Source organism: Thermobia domestica, chromosome 1 (assembly GCF_964235325.1).
Source record: "Thermobia domestica chromosome 1, izTheDome1.hap1.1, whole genome shotgun sequence".
Lineage (NCBI taxonomy): Eukaryota > Metazoa > Arthropoda > Insecta > Zygentoma > Lepismatidae > Thermobia > Thermobia domestica.
Genome location: NC_137454.1, coordinates 171,761,625 through 171,779,542, shown reverse-complemented (window position 1 = coordinate 171,779,542; position 17,918 = coordinate 171,761,625). Strand labels below are relative to the sequence as shown.

The 17,918-nt window shown below is 34.5% G+C and overlaps 1 long non-coding RNA gene across 1 annotated transcript; it reads right to left on the bottom strand.

The window, feature by feature from the left end:
- Positions 1 to 1,355: 1,355 nt before the first annotated feature.
- On the bottom strand, positions 1,356 to 17,649 carry LOC145672607 (uncharacterized). The gene is made up of 2 exons (XR_014128628.1): positions 17,590 to 17,649; positions 1,356 to 1,603 (listed from the first exon to the last, which is right to left on the bottom strand). It is a non-coding gene; the product is annotated as an uncharacterized LOC145672607 (long non-coding RNA).
- Positions 17,650 to 17,918: the final 269 nt, after the last annotated feature.

The following is a 17,918-nucleotide window of genomic DNA, read 5'->3' as shown; positions in this document are numbered from 1 at the left end:
TTCAGTTTCAATATTAGATCTCCATAGATAGCTGTGTGGCCAGCACATTGTTCTAAGGGCGTTTTATTTTTAAATAGTCTTCTTTCAAAATATGAAAGCATTAATAGCTCATCATACTTAAATACAGTACATATTGTACCACGTACATACATATACATAGACCCTACATACATTCTTCTTCTTCTTCTTCTTCTTCTTCTTCTTATTATTATTATTATTATTATTATTATTATTATTATTATTATTATTATTATTATTATTATTATTATTCAGTATGTTACCTTATTGAAACATGAGTCTTGATAATGTGCAATTAGAATGACAGGCTATAGGAAATACAGGCCTATTAATAAACTATTAATCACGAAACCAAAATTGATTATGGAGGTTCATTTTTTTTTTGCTTTGTGTTTACGATATATGGGTATAAATGGTGAAAAAACCAGAAATAACTCGAAGAAAAGATAAGATCTAACTTAGACACTATTATGCAATAGAATAGTAATAAATTCGAAACTGTGTACATAGTTAATCAAATTAGAGTAACAAAATGAATGATTTTAATTTTAGTTATAATTGTTGTAACGTGCTGACGTGGTTTTAAATTAATTTTTAAAAATAATAGTTTTCTTTTACGTTCTATTATAAACATTCTTCATTTATGTAAATAAGGAACAAATTTAACTACCATATAACAGACGAACCCCATTTAGGAGTCAAAAAATCATTTTGGGGGGCTCATTTGCCCCCATGGCTACACCCCGTCCATAGACCAGGTACGATAGAGATAGGTTTTTAAAGTTGATTCAAACGTTTCAAGAGTAGGTTCCATTTCTTCTCTTGGAACCTGAAATTGTGATAAGTATCTATGATTTCTGTTCTCAGCACTAGAAAAATATATGTTTTGATGTGATATGATATGCTATGCTATTTTACATATCAATTTTCTATCATAATTATGTTATACTACCTAAACACTATAATTGAGCAGTAACCAGCTATAGTTTCTTCTACCATCTATGCATCTATCTGTATAAATTAATATTGTGCAAAGTAATCAGATTATGAAAGAAAATAAAATACTATACTGTCTTATTTACCTACTGACCTCCATTACCTAGTCTAAACAGTCTCACTTACCATCAGAAACGTACTTAGTTTATATAGTATATAAACAGCAAGAAACCATACAATGATGAACATAAAAGCGTATAACTCAGTAAATGAGCATACATTACAATTGTATTTGCTTTGAAATATATATGTGTTTAGGTGTATCTAAGTGTGTGTGTGTGTGTATGCGTGTGAGCAACAAGGTATTGTAGCAGCTCTCATTTTACTAAGTCTAACAACAGTTAAGACGACCGTAAACGATTTTCCTCTGTTTCCTTTTTATTTGGGGCTGGGGTTAGTTGTGTTTTTCTCTTTCCTCTCTCACTCTTTTGGTCTTGTTTCCCTTTTTCGTTCGCTTTGACAAAATAAGGGACCTGTGTTCGTTGGAGAATAATCATTGCTGGAAAACCAAGTGCAGGTTCCTGTTGAGATTTCCAAAATCCCTGTTCTACTCGGCGATCCATCACCATACCATTCTCTGTGTTTTTCCCTTAAAAAAAAAAAAAAGAGTGTTAGTGAAGAGGATGTTACGGGGTTGGGGTTGGGGGGGTAGGTAGAAATGAGGCACGAGGAGGAGGAAAATGGGTGGGTGTCGTACAGGACAAAACTTTGCGGAGGGACAGGGGGAGAGAGTGAGGTGGTAGTACAGTGGGGGTATATTGAGAGAGAAAAGGGGGGATCTATGTTAAAGAGAATTGAGGTTGCTTCTTTAACAGGGGGTACAAAGGTAGTGTAGTAAGAGTCCTATATATATAAAATATAGCGTAACCATCACCTCTATGGCTTACTTATTCTTCTTATATATACCACCTTCTCCTTCTTTACACCTTCTTTCTTTCTTTTTGTTCATATTTCCTCGTTCTGAATCAATATTTATCTGCATCCCTTCTTCTTTTTCTTCTTTATCCTATAATCTTCGGTCTGCCGTTTTCATCTACTGCTCTTTCTCTCCCATCCCTCTCACTTCTCACTCAGCAACTACTGCGGTATTTTTGTGTAAAACGTGTAGGTATTTGACAGCGTCGATACGCCAATTCATACCAAGAAAATGCATTTTTGTAGTATAAGGGATGAAACGGAGGGTGGAAATAGTGTTGCAAACTTCTACATATAAGTTTTCATCATAGCATTATATCGTACTTTGTAATAATAATAATAATAATAATAATAATAATAATAATAATAATAATAATAATAATAATAATAATAATAATAATAATAATAATAATAATAATAATAATAATGCATTTATGAACTTAATACTTTTGCTAACATTGGGACATATGTGTCCAACCATAGTTTCTAGTACAACCAATGGTACGTTAATGATCTAATGTAACCAGTGGCAAAACTTGTTTCACACCGTATCACCTGTTGGAGAAATAATTTCAGTTCAAGAAATGCCTCATTTGCAAGACCATTTCTTTTTGAATATAATGATGAAGTGATTATCACTGGGTTAACAACTTGCCAAACTTCTGTAATTAAAGATCACAGGGGAAAAAGGAGGTAAGTTAAGAAATGATCGAAAATGAGTTAACAGCAGAATAATGTAACCTGAGAGGTGTAGTTTGCATGGACTAAACCCCACAGTATGAAGAAGGTTAGTCACGAAGAAATTTAATGCTAAAGATTTCGCCTACAAGGGAAGAAGCAGGTAAGTCAGTGGAAAACACGGCAATTGTGTAAAGTTATAAAAACTGATTTGCCTCCTTTTCCCCCTGTAGTCTTCAGTAATAATCATGTTGCGAATATTTTTATGCCAAGGATGTTCATTTATTTCATTACCACTGAGATATATATGCTCCACGCTAAAACACCTATGGAACACATGTCGTCGGTAAAGGCACGTAGGGGCGTAACTCGCAAAATTGTGAATACGAGTTATGAGAGCACCATGCATGCTTATTTAACCTACTCTATCAACTATAAAGCTTTCAGAGCTGAATTCTTTATATGATGGTGATATGAACTGTCTGTAAAAGGCCTATCTTGAAATTAAGCGTCTAAAAACATCTGCGATGAGGTTTAACTAACATATAGGTATTCGCCCGTTGATTAGTTTCTTTGTGATTTCTATTTGTGAATGAGTGAACTGGCATATCTCTTCCAAGAATGAAAAGAAAACAAAACAAAAGAAATGAAACGAAAAGAAGAAGAAGAAAAGAAAGCCGAACACACATCACATATTATATTATTAAAGCGATAAGATAATTTTCTCGTGGCCTTTCTTCAGTCGTGCTTTGCAACGTGTTGCTCAAGTCCAAGAATTTAGTGAGGCGTTGAGAATAATAACAGCAGATCATAACCAAAGTTCATTTTGAGAAAAAGATGGCATTATCTCTTACACTCAATAAGGTTCATTTACACTATGTGGAATAGGAGAGTGTTAGAGATTTTACTTTTCTATTCTTAAAAACCTATGATATGTCTGACGTGAAGTAAGTTCATGCTATGATCATTATTTCCTATAACATTTAATTTGGTGAATAAGAGTATGATGAATATAAAACAGTTTCTTGTTTTGCTGGATATTTAATAAAAATATGATTTTAATGTTCCAAAAAATAGGGACACCGTATTGCACTTCGTATTATTAGCAATTGGATGTGCAGGATTACTTTAAGTTGCATTAAAAACAAAATTTGTTTTCTGTAGGATTCTTATTTTGTTATACAGTATTCTTATTTTGTAACACTAATTGCTAAATTTATATATTCTCACTGAGTTCAAGATTACGAGTATAATAGTACAAAATTCTTTGTTTAAAATAGAACGTGCAAGAGGAAAACATTCTTACTGATAATTTAATTTGTTCTTTTCAAAAGAAACAGCACATCTACGCACACCAGGGTCATTACTACTTCTTGGCCACAATTATAAGCACATTGGAATGCCATCAGCAGTGATGTACGGCAGTGGTGATTACGAAAGTACCGGGGTGCATAACCGAGTGTATTCTTATTCTTGTTGTTGTTGTTCATACTACTACTACTACTACTACTACTACTACTACTACTACTACTACTACTACTACTACTACTACTACTACTACTACTACTACTACTAATAATAATAATAATAATAATAATAATAATATATTTATTTTAGTCAGAATAACCAGATAGCAAAAATACAGCACTTAGTCATAGAACTAAGGGTTATAACACACATCTTTCATTTCTTTTAATATTAACAATACATTTGTTTCGACGATAGGAGGTCATTGTCTATCTTATAATATATACATAATTTTATGACTTGTATCTTGTCTGGATAAACATAATTACTTCATTTATTCATTAAAATAGTTAGTCAATTTTCTTCAAATTGTCCTTAAAACAAGGATACCGTCAAACATACAGATATACTATATAAAATATACATACCTAATCCCGATAATATATTAAAAGAACTTGTCAGTTTTCTTAAGATTATAGAATTTTTATTTATGGGAACCATTTCCGATGCTTTTCTAAGATTATATGTTGGTACCCTTATACCTATATTATGTAGGCAGTATTCTCTACTATATCTATTATCTAAAATTTTCTGAATAAAGTTTTTCTCTATCATTTTTCTTCTTACATGTAATTCTTGCAACCCCCAGTATTCGTTCCAGTAATCATAACTATGAGAGTAGTAATCTTTTTTCTTATTTCTACGCAATAGCCTAATGAAACATTTTTGAACCGATTCAATTTTGCTACATAATGTTGTGGATATATTATTCCATATAATTGCACTAAATTCTAATCTGGGTCTTACAAGTACCTTAAATAGATAGACATATGTGTTTGCATTTTTAAACTCAGGCCACTGTCTAAATACAAACCCTATAGTCTTTCGTGTTTTATGTACTATGTCATTATTATGATAGTTGAATTTCATATTCATGTCAAATGTTATGCCTAAATCTTTAATCTTTTCAACTTTATGCAGGGATGTTCCATCTATGACATATTTGCTAACATAGTATTGCGTCTTATTGGTATATGAAATAAAGTTTTATTACAGTTTATTTTCAGTAGATTATTTTTACACCATATACTAATACTATCCAAGTCTTTTTGGAGTAAGTAGTTATCGTATTCGCTATTCACTATTCTAAATAACTTCAAATCATCAGCATATAACAATATATTTGAGAATTTAACCTTTTCCGTCAGGTCATTAATAAATAATGAAAAAAGAAGTGGTCCTAAAGGAGATCTCTGAAATATACCATTCTTTATACAGCCACTACTGGAAGTTACATGACCAATTTTCACTCTATATTCTCTGTTTGATAAGTAACTTTGGATCCATTGAATATACTGACAAGTAAACCTTACGTTTGGGTGAATCGAGTTGCTGACTGAGACACATATGAGAAAGTAGTACTAATTGTGGTCAGTATTTCAGTGAAGTTGTAGGTGCGAAGCTCCAGGGGTTTAGGAGATACAGCTACCAGAGCATCACATGGAAGTACAGAATAGTCTTCATACAGTTGGAAATAAAAACTCTGTAAGACCTCTTGTAACGACAAAAGGTGAATAAAAAATATATGGGTACATATTAGGACTAGGGGGAAGTCATATAGTAAGGGTATCATTGACGGCGGCCATCCTGAAATCCGCCATTTTGAATTAAGGTTAAGTTTTTAAAATAGGAATAGGGTCATGTGATACATGATTTAAGGCGCAAATTTAATCAGAAGAACAATGGTGACGTTAATTTTGATTTATGCGCAGTTGGTAAAAAGTTACAGGGAAATTAAATATTGTCGCAGCATATGTATTAGTCCTTTACCCCACCTTGTAAATTTTGTATTAATGATAATAATTAAATAAAAAGCAGGTGGATAAATATTAGGTCTGTTGTAAGAGTTACCTTGATGGCGGCCATGTTCAAATCCGCCATTTTGAATCAGACAAAAGTTTTAAACAAAACGCATAACATTGACACTTTATTAATAGCAAATTTTACCATAAATCCAACGGTATAACAATTTTTGCTTTATCATTATCCGGCATTTTATCGCATAAGCAAGTTGCTAATTTAAGGAAAAATGACCAAAGTGGAATTGAGTCATAATTGAACTTGGGTCTTTCTTCCAGAAAAATCCTCAATTAGTACAATCAATATGTAGTTCAGAAAAGAGTGCATGACTTGCACAAATGCTCTGCTCACAGTGAGCACACCTGACAAAGGCAATCGAGTTACACTTGACACATTTGTCGTTAAGAATTCCGTCAAAGCAGTAGTCGTAAGGAGCGATCCATTTAATTTTGTGCTGGTTAATGATAAAGCAAAAATGGTTATACCGTTGGAATTATGGTAAAATTTGCTATTAATACGGTGTCAATGTTATGCGTTTTGTTTAAAACTTTTGTCTGATTCAAAATGGCGGATTTGAACATGGCCGCCATCAAGGCAACTCTTACAACAGACCTAATATTTATCCACCTGCTTTTTATTTAATTATTATCATTAACACAAAATTTACAAGGTGGGGTAAAGATCTAATATATATGCTGCAACAATATTTAATTTCCCTGTAACTTTTTACCAATTGCGCGTAACTCAAAATTAACGTCACCATTGTTTTTCTGATTAAATTTGCTCCTTAAATCATGTATCACATGACCCTATTCCTATTTTAAAAACTTAACCTTAATTCAAAATGGCGGATTTCAAGATGGCCGCCGTCAATGATACCCTTACTATATGACTTCCCCCTAGTCCTAATATGTACCCATATATTTTTTATTCACCTTTTGTCGTTACAAGGCGTATTACAGAGCTTTTACCTTCAACTGTATGAAGACTATTCTGTACTTCTATGTGATGTTCTGGTAGCTGTATCTCCTAAACCCCTGGAGCTTCGCACTTATAACTTCACTGAAATACTGACCACATTTAGTACTACTTTGTCATATGTGTCTCAGTCAGCAACTCGATTCACCGAAACGTAAGGTTTACTTGTGAGAAGATAGACCAACATTGGATAATTTACGAACTAGAAGTCCATGTTCTATAGAGTCGAAAGCTTTTGACAAATCAATAATAATAATAATAATAATAATAATAATAATAATAATAATAATAATAATAATAATAATAATAATAATAATAATAATAATAATAATAATAATGGCCATACACACACACTGTTGCATTTTCATACTTCCTGAGTTCAAACCGCTGAACATGAAAACCCTAATTTTCTTGCAAAGAAATGTTCAGAATGGTACTCATTACCTGAAAATGTACTGGGTCGCTGCCCTGGCAGTAAGAAAAGTACTACGGCATCGCCTAAGCGCACCCCGGCTCGATTTCATTCCTGGTCATCAGTGTATTCTTGAACGCTTAACACTATTGCTGTATCTTATTTTTAATTTCTCAAGGACGTAACTTAAACTTTTTCTTTAGAAACAAAGCGGCGGAACGGCGTAAGTGATTGAGGCACATTTTCCCGTCAAACGTATAACGTGATTAAAATACTATATTCAGAAATACTAAGGTCAAAGCTTTCTTGGTACAAGCTTTCGCTACACTGTGTTGAAAATGAAATGAGTAGTAAGGTATAACGTTATACGAAGAGTTTTAAATCGCTTTCCTATAAAATTAAAAACATGCAGATACGCTTGTACGTGCCTTTACCGACGATATGTCCAACTCTACAAAAAATAAGTGCTGGATTTTCTTTTTTCGTATTTTACTTTTGATAAAATCCTTATTCTAAGCAACCACGTACTAATGTCGTGCGTTCTGAAAAAAATGTAGTGAAAGGGTTAAAGTGAAATATCCAACATACTTTTGTGGCATGATTGTTTTTTTTTCTGGGGGGGGGGGGGAGTGAGGGTTCAGTTTCAGAGTTCCTGTGCAAGCATAGGATATTTAATGGTTGAATATTTTAAGGGATACTGTTACGAAAGCTACTGGAAAAAAATCAGCAATCACTATGGGAAAAGACATATGAAATTCTGGAAATCACTATTTTATTTTCCAGAATATTCATCTTTAAGATCGATATACTTTTACATACGTTCAGACCAATTTTGAAAGCGTTTTTTCCACTCTGAGGCTGCTACCTCAGAAACAGCTGTTCGGAATGAGTTTAGGCGACACAAATCACTCACCACACATCTTGTTTTTCACGTGTGGGAACAAAAGGAAGTCATTAGGCGATAAATCAGGTGAGTAGGGACACTTGGTCATTAATTCGAAATTTTTACTGGGCAGAAAAATCAACAGTTTGGTATGCTGAGTGGGAACTGGAGTTGTTGCTGTGAAGAATGATGCAACAATTTGGATTTGTCTTAAGTAATTCATTGACGACCTCTTGCAAACAAATTGTTTTACACCATTTAGTATTTCCACTCCTAGAACGAACAAATTTTGTTGGCTTCAGCTGACTTTAAAACATTCAAAGAATGGATCGCTGTTTAGTTTCGGGTTCACATGAATAGATTCATATTTCGTCCTCTGTAACGATGTACTATTCCAAACTCAACTATCTTGACTGATTTATTTTTAAAAAAGCATTTCTGTACACCAATTGACACGAGCCTGTTTTTGAGCTTCTGTCAAATTGTGTGGGATCCAACGGCTTGAAACGTATGTTCAGGTGATCATACAAAGTCATATATCAATATTTAAGGATGACTAAATCTCACGGTATGTCACTAAGAAATGTGCGACTACTACGCTAGAATTCGGAAAACCACTTGTACACACTCCTACTGGAAGGTACTTCATCATCGACTTCGCTCGATGCATTAAATTACATTTGAAATTATATAAAAAAAATCATTGTCCGAAAGTGTTCCGAATTTAACAAGAGCTGAACACGGGTGAGAGGAAGCAATCATTATCTCAATGTAGGGAAACAACATTAAATTGAGTTTTAAATAAACTTTTTTAATATTTAGTTTTTTTTTGGACACGTGTTAGTATTAGGATTCAGGATTTAGATTTCTGGGCCTTCGGCATCTAAGGCCATTTAGCCCGTCACATTTGAGGGATGACGTCCCTCGGCGAGCACACTATCCGGGGAAAGGAAAGGAAGAAAAGATTGGGGAAGGAAGGAAGCGGCCTGGGACCTATAAGTTAGGTACTACCCCGGCATTTGCCTCGTGTGCATGAGGAAAAACCAGGAAAATCTCATTCAAGGTGGCTGGCCTGAAAAAGCTTTTTACACTTTTCGACCGAGTACCCCCACCGTTAATCGAACCCCGAAGGCGAGAGGGTTAGCGACTACGCTACGCGGGGTCACTGTGTTAGTATTAGTTTTTGTTTGTAGTTTGTAAGGCTAGATAATAGCTCAAAACGTTCTTTTAATGTGAAAAACTCATTGACGACACAACTTGATGTTTTTCTATTTAGAGATTTTAAAACTAGACTTTAAATTCTTTCTTTCCTGGAAGTTATTTGTCACTAAAGCGTAATCGTTACAACTATCTTATATAATTAGTGCTTAACAATTAGCTGGAAATTGTGGTTACTTAAGATTATAACAGTTTGTAAGTGCTATAAAGATAAGTTGTGATGTTTTGATACTAGCAGAAGTGTCCATTGTTCATAGTAGGGAACCCAATATCAATTAATTTTCATTTATTGGTAAAGAGTCATTTGTTAGCAGTGAAGCTATATAGAACAGAACATAAAATTTAGTGTGATCTGAACCTTTGCGATGCGTTCTCTGCTCTTCCATCGGGAATCGAACTCGCGACTTCATGCACTAAGTCACGAGCAGTAGTCCATTAGACCAGAGGGAAAACCCATAAGATTAGTGGAAAATATTTGAATGATATGCATTATAATAGCTTTAATCTCATTAACGCGAGCTCTAATAACACCTTAATTCCTGAACTACGTAATAGACGTTCCTTTTTCCTTCCTTTTTGTGTCGAAGACCAGAAAGTTAAATCATATTCTTGAGTACGAAAACTGTAAGTTTACTCCATTTAATGAAAATTATCAGCCAAAGTAATTAGCCCTCAACCTCAATCTGTAATGAATTTTCAAAAGGCTTTGCTTAGGTGGCTTTCTCCAAGTCAAGAACTAATAAATTCTTATTTTGCACTATCAAAAGTACAGAGAAATGGGTAAATAGCATCGTTAGCCACCAATGCGAATGCTCACCAAGATAATTTTGCTTAAACTTACTACACAAATATAACATTTTATCGTTTACCAGAAACAAAAGTCAAATAGGGTTTGATTACTCAATGAATCAGATCTTACTAAATAGATTAAATTCAGTCAAAGATCTTGGAGTTATATTTGATACGAAACTAACACTTAATAACCATATAAAGAACATAGTTAATGAATCTCTCAAGATGTTAGGGTTCATAATTAGAACTGGAAAGGAATTTAACAATAGTACTACACTAACAAAAATGTATTATACCTATGTCCGATCAAAACTGGAATATGCTGCTGTGATCCAATCTAAATTTATCAAATACTTGACGTACAGTACAAGACAGCTGGAATCTATCCATATTATGAAAATTATCTAACATTAATAGACAACTTCTGTATCCCTACACTTGAACAAAGGCGAAATGTGATAGATATGATTTTTCTCCATAAAATAGCACAAAACGAATTTTAATTGTACGGACCTCATATCAACATTAAATTTTCATGTCCCGACACTTAAAACTCGTGCTAATAACTCTGGTCTGTTTTATTGCAAAAAAGCAAGGACTAACTTATTATTGAAATCACCAATTTGGAGAATGTGTTCTACTTATAAAAAATATGTATCAAACACAAAGAAATTGACATCTACAATATGAACTCTATGTTTAAGAAAACTATTGTAAATGTATTATGTAATGCACCAACACTATAATTGGGCTTATGCCTGTTGTGTTAATGGCAAATAAATAAATAAAACGGAAAATTCACGCAATTATTTACAATTGTTAGACCCAAAAAATAATTTCCAAATTAGGCCTTAAAATATTTTCCCTCAAGTAAAACCTATATAAATCGACTTCTCATTTGAAACTGATAAATTCATCCAAACCCATAGAAATCAGTACGCAAAATTGAAATCTTTCTCTTCAAAATGAGTGTTCCCAAATCACCCATTACATAATTTATTGAGATGGTGCTAAAAATAATTTTTCTGTTATTCGACAATAAATCTTTATTTCATTTCATAGAAAAGAATAGGCAAAATCGTTATTCCACTTGCTGAAATGGATTTTGCTATCAATAAATACCTTTTCCTATAGTCGAGACGAGTAGCTGAATGACTTATCCATTTGGAAACAGGTAAATTTATACTATTTTATTGATATTATTGAGTAAAGGAACTAATTTGTCTGTATTTTACTGCGATTTAAGTGTTTCCTTTAACTTCTACGAGAATATTGAATTTGTGCAAGTGAAGTGACAGATTTATTTCCTATAAAACAAAATTCCGATAGGCACCTCATGTTGGTCAGTTACTACTCCTAATTAACCCGTTTCTGCATGATTCTTTTCTTTTAGCGAAAAAAAAATCAGTATTGGAAATCCTCATATGGGAACTTGAAAAATGAATTAAAGTTTGAATTTTAGATTTTTCACTTAATTCCGACGAGAAATAAGTACGTGCCATATATGCACACTATGCAGTGAGGTAAACTTTCCTAGAAGTATGCAGGGAATGGATCTTGTCATATATATCACTTCATGCAGTAATATCTATACTATACTATAGGGCTACTATATCTATACTATACTCTCAGTTCTCTGGGAAAAGTGCGCACAATGTTTCGCCAAAAAATTATTTTCACTGACAAAAAAACACTGCTTCACTAAAACTACACGTCAACGTTTAACCGCCTAATACAACTCACAAAGATCATGCCAGATAACACCGAAATCTCTATTTCATACACGTCAATATCTCACACAGCAGACGAAACAGTCATTTGGCGCCTTTGATAAATCACACAAAAGCTAAAGTGAAAAAAGGGAATATGCCATATATGGCACGGCATGCGGTAAGGGGTTAAAAAACTAGTATTCTACCCTTAGCCAAGGGATCGAGTCCAGTTTCTACTTTGTATTCCTATTTCTGCGAGATCCATCTTAATAGTGTCCTCTCATTTACGCCCCGGTCTTCCTAATGTACATTTTCCGATTGGATTTCCAGTCAAAACTTTGAAAGCGTTCCTACTTTCTTCTACAGTGGCTACATGACCTGCCCATCTGAGCCTCCAAGACTTGATGCGTCTAAAAATGTTAAGAAAGAGGTATAAATTATGCAGTTCCTTGTTATTAAGTTCCCACCATTATTCACTCCCGTTCTTCTTGGGTCTAAATATTCGTCTCAGGATCTTGTTCTCAAATACTTTCAGTCTGCGTTCTTCCCGCAGAGTGAGCTACCATGTTTCACAACCAAACAGGACAAGAGGCATGATTATCGTTTTATATAAAGTGAAACTTGCTTTAGCGGAATCGAGCGGGACTTGCAAAAATTTCCGTTAAAGTGAGGTTTCCGCTTAATAAAGGCAGACCTTGCCTTAAAAAAAAAAAAAAAAAAAAAAAAAAACCGTTTAAAACCGACATACTGAGAAAATATATTGCTGCACGTACTTTGTTCAATTACAGTACTTATTTCTTCTACGAGTTAAACACACACACACACACACACACACACACACACACACACACACACACACACAAAGTAGGGGGCCGCGGTGGCTCAGTGGTAGAGCGTTCACCTCCGGCGCTAGGGGTCTCGGGTTCAAACCCTGCTCCCGCCAAGTGAGCTTTGTGGTGGACAAACACCGTGTGCGTGGGTTTTCTCTGGATTCTCCCGTTTCCTCCCACTTTCTTCATTCCACCATTTCATTCATTATTCGTCATCACCGTCTCCTTTAGCCTAACCGGCATAACCGCGGGACGTAGAACTCAAAAATTTCATTTCATTTTCTTTACACGCACAAAGTAAAATTAATACAATATGCTTTGCACATTTTTTTTTGTTTTTTTTTTTCAGTAGTCAAGCAAGGTTTTTTGCATACAATACTGCTTAATTGCTCGACTTTCCGCACAAAATTTAGCCGGAGAAACTACACTAAATAAATCAGAGTAATTTTTCCGTAAGGCAAATTGTTCCAGTTCCTTTAAACTTCTAGAGCATCATGATACGTCCTTATTCTACACTCTTTTTCGAACTCGGTACCGTATTCTTCTACCTCGTTTTCTTTCCGACTTTCCGTATGATTCTTGATTAAAGTAGGGGGATTAAGGACAAATTTTGGGGGGTGAATATGAGTAGTGGTTGGGAAAGGTCAACACTGTTCAAAAAGATTTAACAAATAACGAAGACTTTATCGCAGACAGTGTTATGTATCAAGATGCCAATAATACCCTCTCACAGAATGTCTAAAGATTTTCTAAACGCTGTAGTCTGGAACTCATAATTTTCCGTTAAAGGTTTATTTTGCTTTCTGTTGTCCGCATAACACAATTTCCGCTTAATGAAGGGACTTTTACACGTTTTGCACTCCAAAATTCATGAGTTCATGAAATATTTCCGTTTAAGACAGCTTTCCGTTTAATAAATGATCCGTTGAAGGTAAGTATTACTGTACCTATTTTAAGCTTCAAATGCCTCGACAAAATTTGCAACGACAAAAGATCTTAAACTGAATAATAACACGAACTCCCTGCTTTTAGTCAGCATTTCATTTATTAGTTAATATGAGTTTGCTCTGTTAATATTGATCCTACACATTTGAAAGTATCCACTTTGTTGAATATATTATTCGATATTTTAACGCATCCATAATTTGCAGTATCAGGATCCTGACGAACTTTCATGTATTTTAGTTTCCTCTGCACTTACTTCTAAAGCCACGTCCCTAAAAACGTTTAATAATACCTTCTTATTTCTTTCTATTGTTCTTGTATCATTCCCTATTACGCTACTGATGTAAATATAATAGGGGATGATTTCTTCTATTATATCACAGAAGTAGGAAATTAAAAAACTGTATTTGTTTTCGTAATTACTCATTTCCTTTATTTTCGAATGCTGCTCGTTCTAGCTTGGGAACTTGTACAACTTAAATAAGTAAAATCTGACCAAATCAAACATCCATTATTACTAATGTGTGTTACAGTTTCGATTAACTATCGTTGCCTTGAAGACACATTATCTCCTTTAGTTCACAGCTAGCAACACTAAGAAAGAAGAGAAGCCTGTTGCCACCCTACACATTTCTATTATCAGAAGCCCATATAGATAGTGAATGCTGTGTGACGGAGGAGTTGGGCAAGAGAGAGAAAAATCTTCATTCCAGAACGTTGAAACACATCATCCACACTTTAGTGATCGAATTATTTTACATTTTACGTTACCGTAACTTTATTTATAAAGGCTAGAAGAAGAAGATGAGAGGGAGAAAATATGTCAAAACAGGGTAGGAGAAGTGGAAGGATAAGAAGAAGAAATATGAGACACAAATGAACAAGGAAAGAGAAGAAGCTCGGAAGAAAAAGAAGATAAAAATAATAAGTAGAGAAAATCAGAAAAAAAGAGAAAAGAAACGTAAATGGAAGATATTTGCAAGTCCCATTATGAAGTTCTTCCTTTCTTATCCTATGTCTGTCTACCCTCCTTCAACAATATCCTCATATAGAGCAAACGACAACCAAAATTTCGGGGTTCGTCGTCGTAAGCAAGAAGCACAAAAAATTGAAGAAAAAGAAAGAAAATCAAGTGAATAATGGGAAAATATTACCCGCCGTGACTTCTCCTTTCGAAGTGGTTTTCAATGTCTCCAAGGAGTTCCTAACGATACTTCCCTCCAACCGTTCTCTCTTTTTTGCTTACCTCCACCTGCCGCCACTGATCTTGTTTTGTCCTCAATTTATTCTTCGTTCATTTCACCTCTTTCTGCTTTCTTTCTTTGTTTTTCAATAGAAAACTTAAAAGGAAGCCCAAACAATACGTTCTCATTGCTTTCTGTTTGTCTTCCTTTTTATTATCTATCTATGCAAACACACATAAAGACATGTTACAAGTTAAATTTTTCTCTTTGTTGTTTGTATGTTTATAGAAACACTACGAAAACTAGATAAAACAGTAGAGAGACTTATGTACAAAAGAAAATCCACATATTATAGCAGGTTATTTCATACGAAGTGAAACTTCGTTTATTTCTTTGGAGAGTTTCGCCACGCAATCTCTACTTTTTAAAAGTCTGTGTAGGCACTATAAGATAAAAGGTCTGAGCCACTGCACTAAAATTTCTCGAGCCAATCTCTTAAACTAAATCACTCTATGCTGCACTTATTTCTGTGTTACGTGCTACCACTTCGTAAACTTTATGCAGCGCATGCGAGGCTCATTTTAAGGTAAATTAGGTTTATAATTTTGAATATACAGAGTGACTGGTAATTCGATGCATCCCTTGCAAAAGGATATTCTACAAGTACTTTCGAACATTTTCACCTATATGAATCAGGCTTTGCAAATCAATAGTTCCTAAGTAATTTGCACAAGTATGATTTCTCTGAAATTTGCCGGCTAGCGAGAAGTGCGTGAGAAAGTTTCACTCTGACCCACTTCCGCATATCGTAGACCGATGAAATTTTACATGTGTAATTCTGTATATCTACATAGATATACATGTAGTTCATGTGGTATTTTGCAGCTTGTAACTCTGTACCGTTGCTGTGTTATAGGTCGGAACGCATAATAAGGTGTAGTGGTCCAAATCCATTACTGCACCTCAGAAAGCAGCGTAACAACATCGCAGAAGTACTTGCATCTAGGGAATGACTGCATAGTTGGGAAGAGGTGGTATGAAGATGGTGTGTTGTCAAGAGAAAAACGCGAACTATGACGTATTTCATACCGAGGGTCGTGCATATGTGTGACCAACATTCGAACAGTGAACAGGTGCGTTATTTTCCAGGAGGCGGATATCTTTTATCAGCATGCCACACTGGGATTTCACAGAATCTCGCAAATCACGCAGCAGTGAGACATCCTGGTAATCCTGGTAATTGTGGAAAGCAAGTAGTAATATTCCATGCTAATCCCAAATAAAATGATCATCACTTTGGTTGCTCAGAGTTGAACACAGACTTCCTTTGGTGATGGTACGTCGGCACACTGTCATTGGTTTGACTAGGTTTTCCTTGGTTTTCTTCACTTCCACTAGGCGAAAGTAGGAATGGTAGCTTCTAGAGGGACAGGGCCAGTTCCTTCCCAAATTCCAGACCCACCTAAAAGACCGATGTGACCCCGGAGTTGGAGGTTCGAACCACTCCTTGAGTCATTCTCTTGCATAAACACACAAATACATAAAGAAAGAAATAGCAATAGAATACCTGGCTTAAATCACTCGAAACAAAAGTACGACCATTGCCATACCAAAGCTTTCTAGAGGCTAAAAATGTTAACCATGGAAAGCCATAACAAAATAACACATTTAGCACTGTAGCACTGTAGCTTGTGAAAAATACAGAGAGTAGAATGCTGACAAAAGGTATCTGCCTCCTGGAAAATAATACATCCGTTGACTGTTCGAATGCTGGCCAGACAGATGCACAACCCTGGGTATAAAATACGTCATAGTTCGCGTTTTTCTCTTGACCGCACACCGTCTTCATTCTACCTCTTCCTAACCATACAGTCATTCTTTAGGGTCAAGTACTTCTGCGATGTTGTCACGCTGTTTTCTGAGGTACAGTAATGGATTTTATTCCACTACACTATACTTCAAGTTTTGACTTATAACACACCAATTGTGCAGAGTTACGAGCTGCACAGTACCACATGACCCACATAGGTATACGGAATTACACATATAAAATTTCATCCGTCTACGTTATGCGGAAGTGAGTCAGGGCGAAACTTTCTCGCGCACCTCTCGTTAGCCGGCAAATTTTAAAGAAATCACACATGTGCAAATTACTCAGAAAGTATTGGTTTGCGACCCCTGGTTCATATAGGTGAAAATGTTCGAAAGTACTTGTAGAATATCCCCTTGCAAGGAATGCATCGAATTTCCAGTTACCCTGCATGTTTATTGCGGCAGAGGTTATGGTTGCATGGTAATTTACGTTAAAGACTGGGAGAGAAACAATTCTGTGCTAATTCTCTTCGACTCCTGAAGTTGAAAATGTTTACTTTGTGCCATTGATAAATCAGCGTCATATCTAAATTTTATATAATGGCTTTTCTACAGATTACTTCATGTACTGCATTTTGGTTATTCAGAAACATTCTGAAATTGTCTTAATTAAACTATTTGCTTAATTATCAACTAACTTCATTAATACTAAATTATACAGGCAATATATCTGAGTAAAATTAATTGATAATATCTAGCTAAATTGTTCAATACATTTCATCATGGAATTACTATAGTATGTTATAATGTATACTACTATGCACGGGATATATTATTATGGTTACAAAAATTTATTCATCATTAAAATTATGAAAGATAAATTATTTACCGTTGGGTATCGTAATTTTAGCATCAACGGAGAAGTTCATGGTATTGCTTACATTCGTGTTCTGTAAATAATATATATTGTCATTAATGAATTGTTTTAAATAATTAAAAGAAAATTAAATTTTTGAATCTTACGAATAAAATGGAATATTATTAATTAATTGATTCAAAGGTATAATCACTACGATAATAAAAGGCTATGTAATATTCAGAATGTACAAAAATAAAAAAAACATGGAATTCATCGCATCTTCTGCAGCTACGTCAGAACACCCTGGAAATCTGAAACGAAAGAAAATATGATTAATAATTCTTAAAACTCTGTAACCA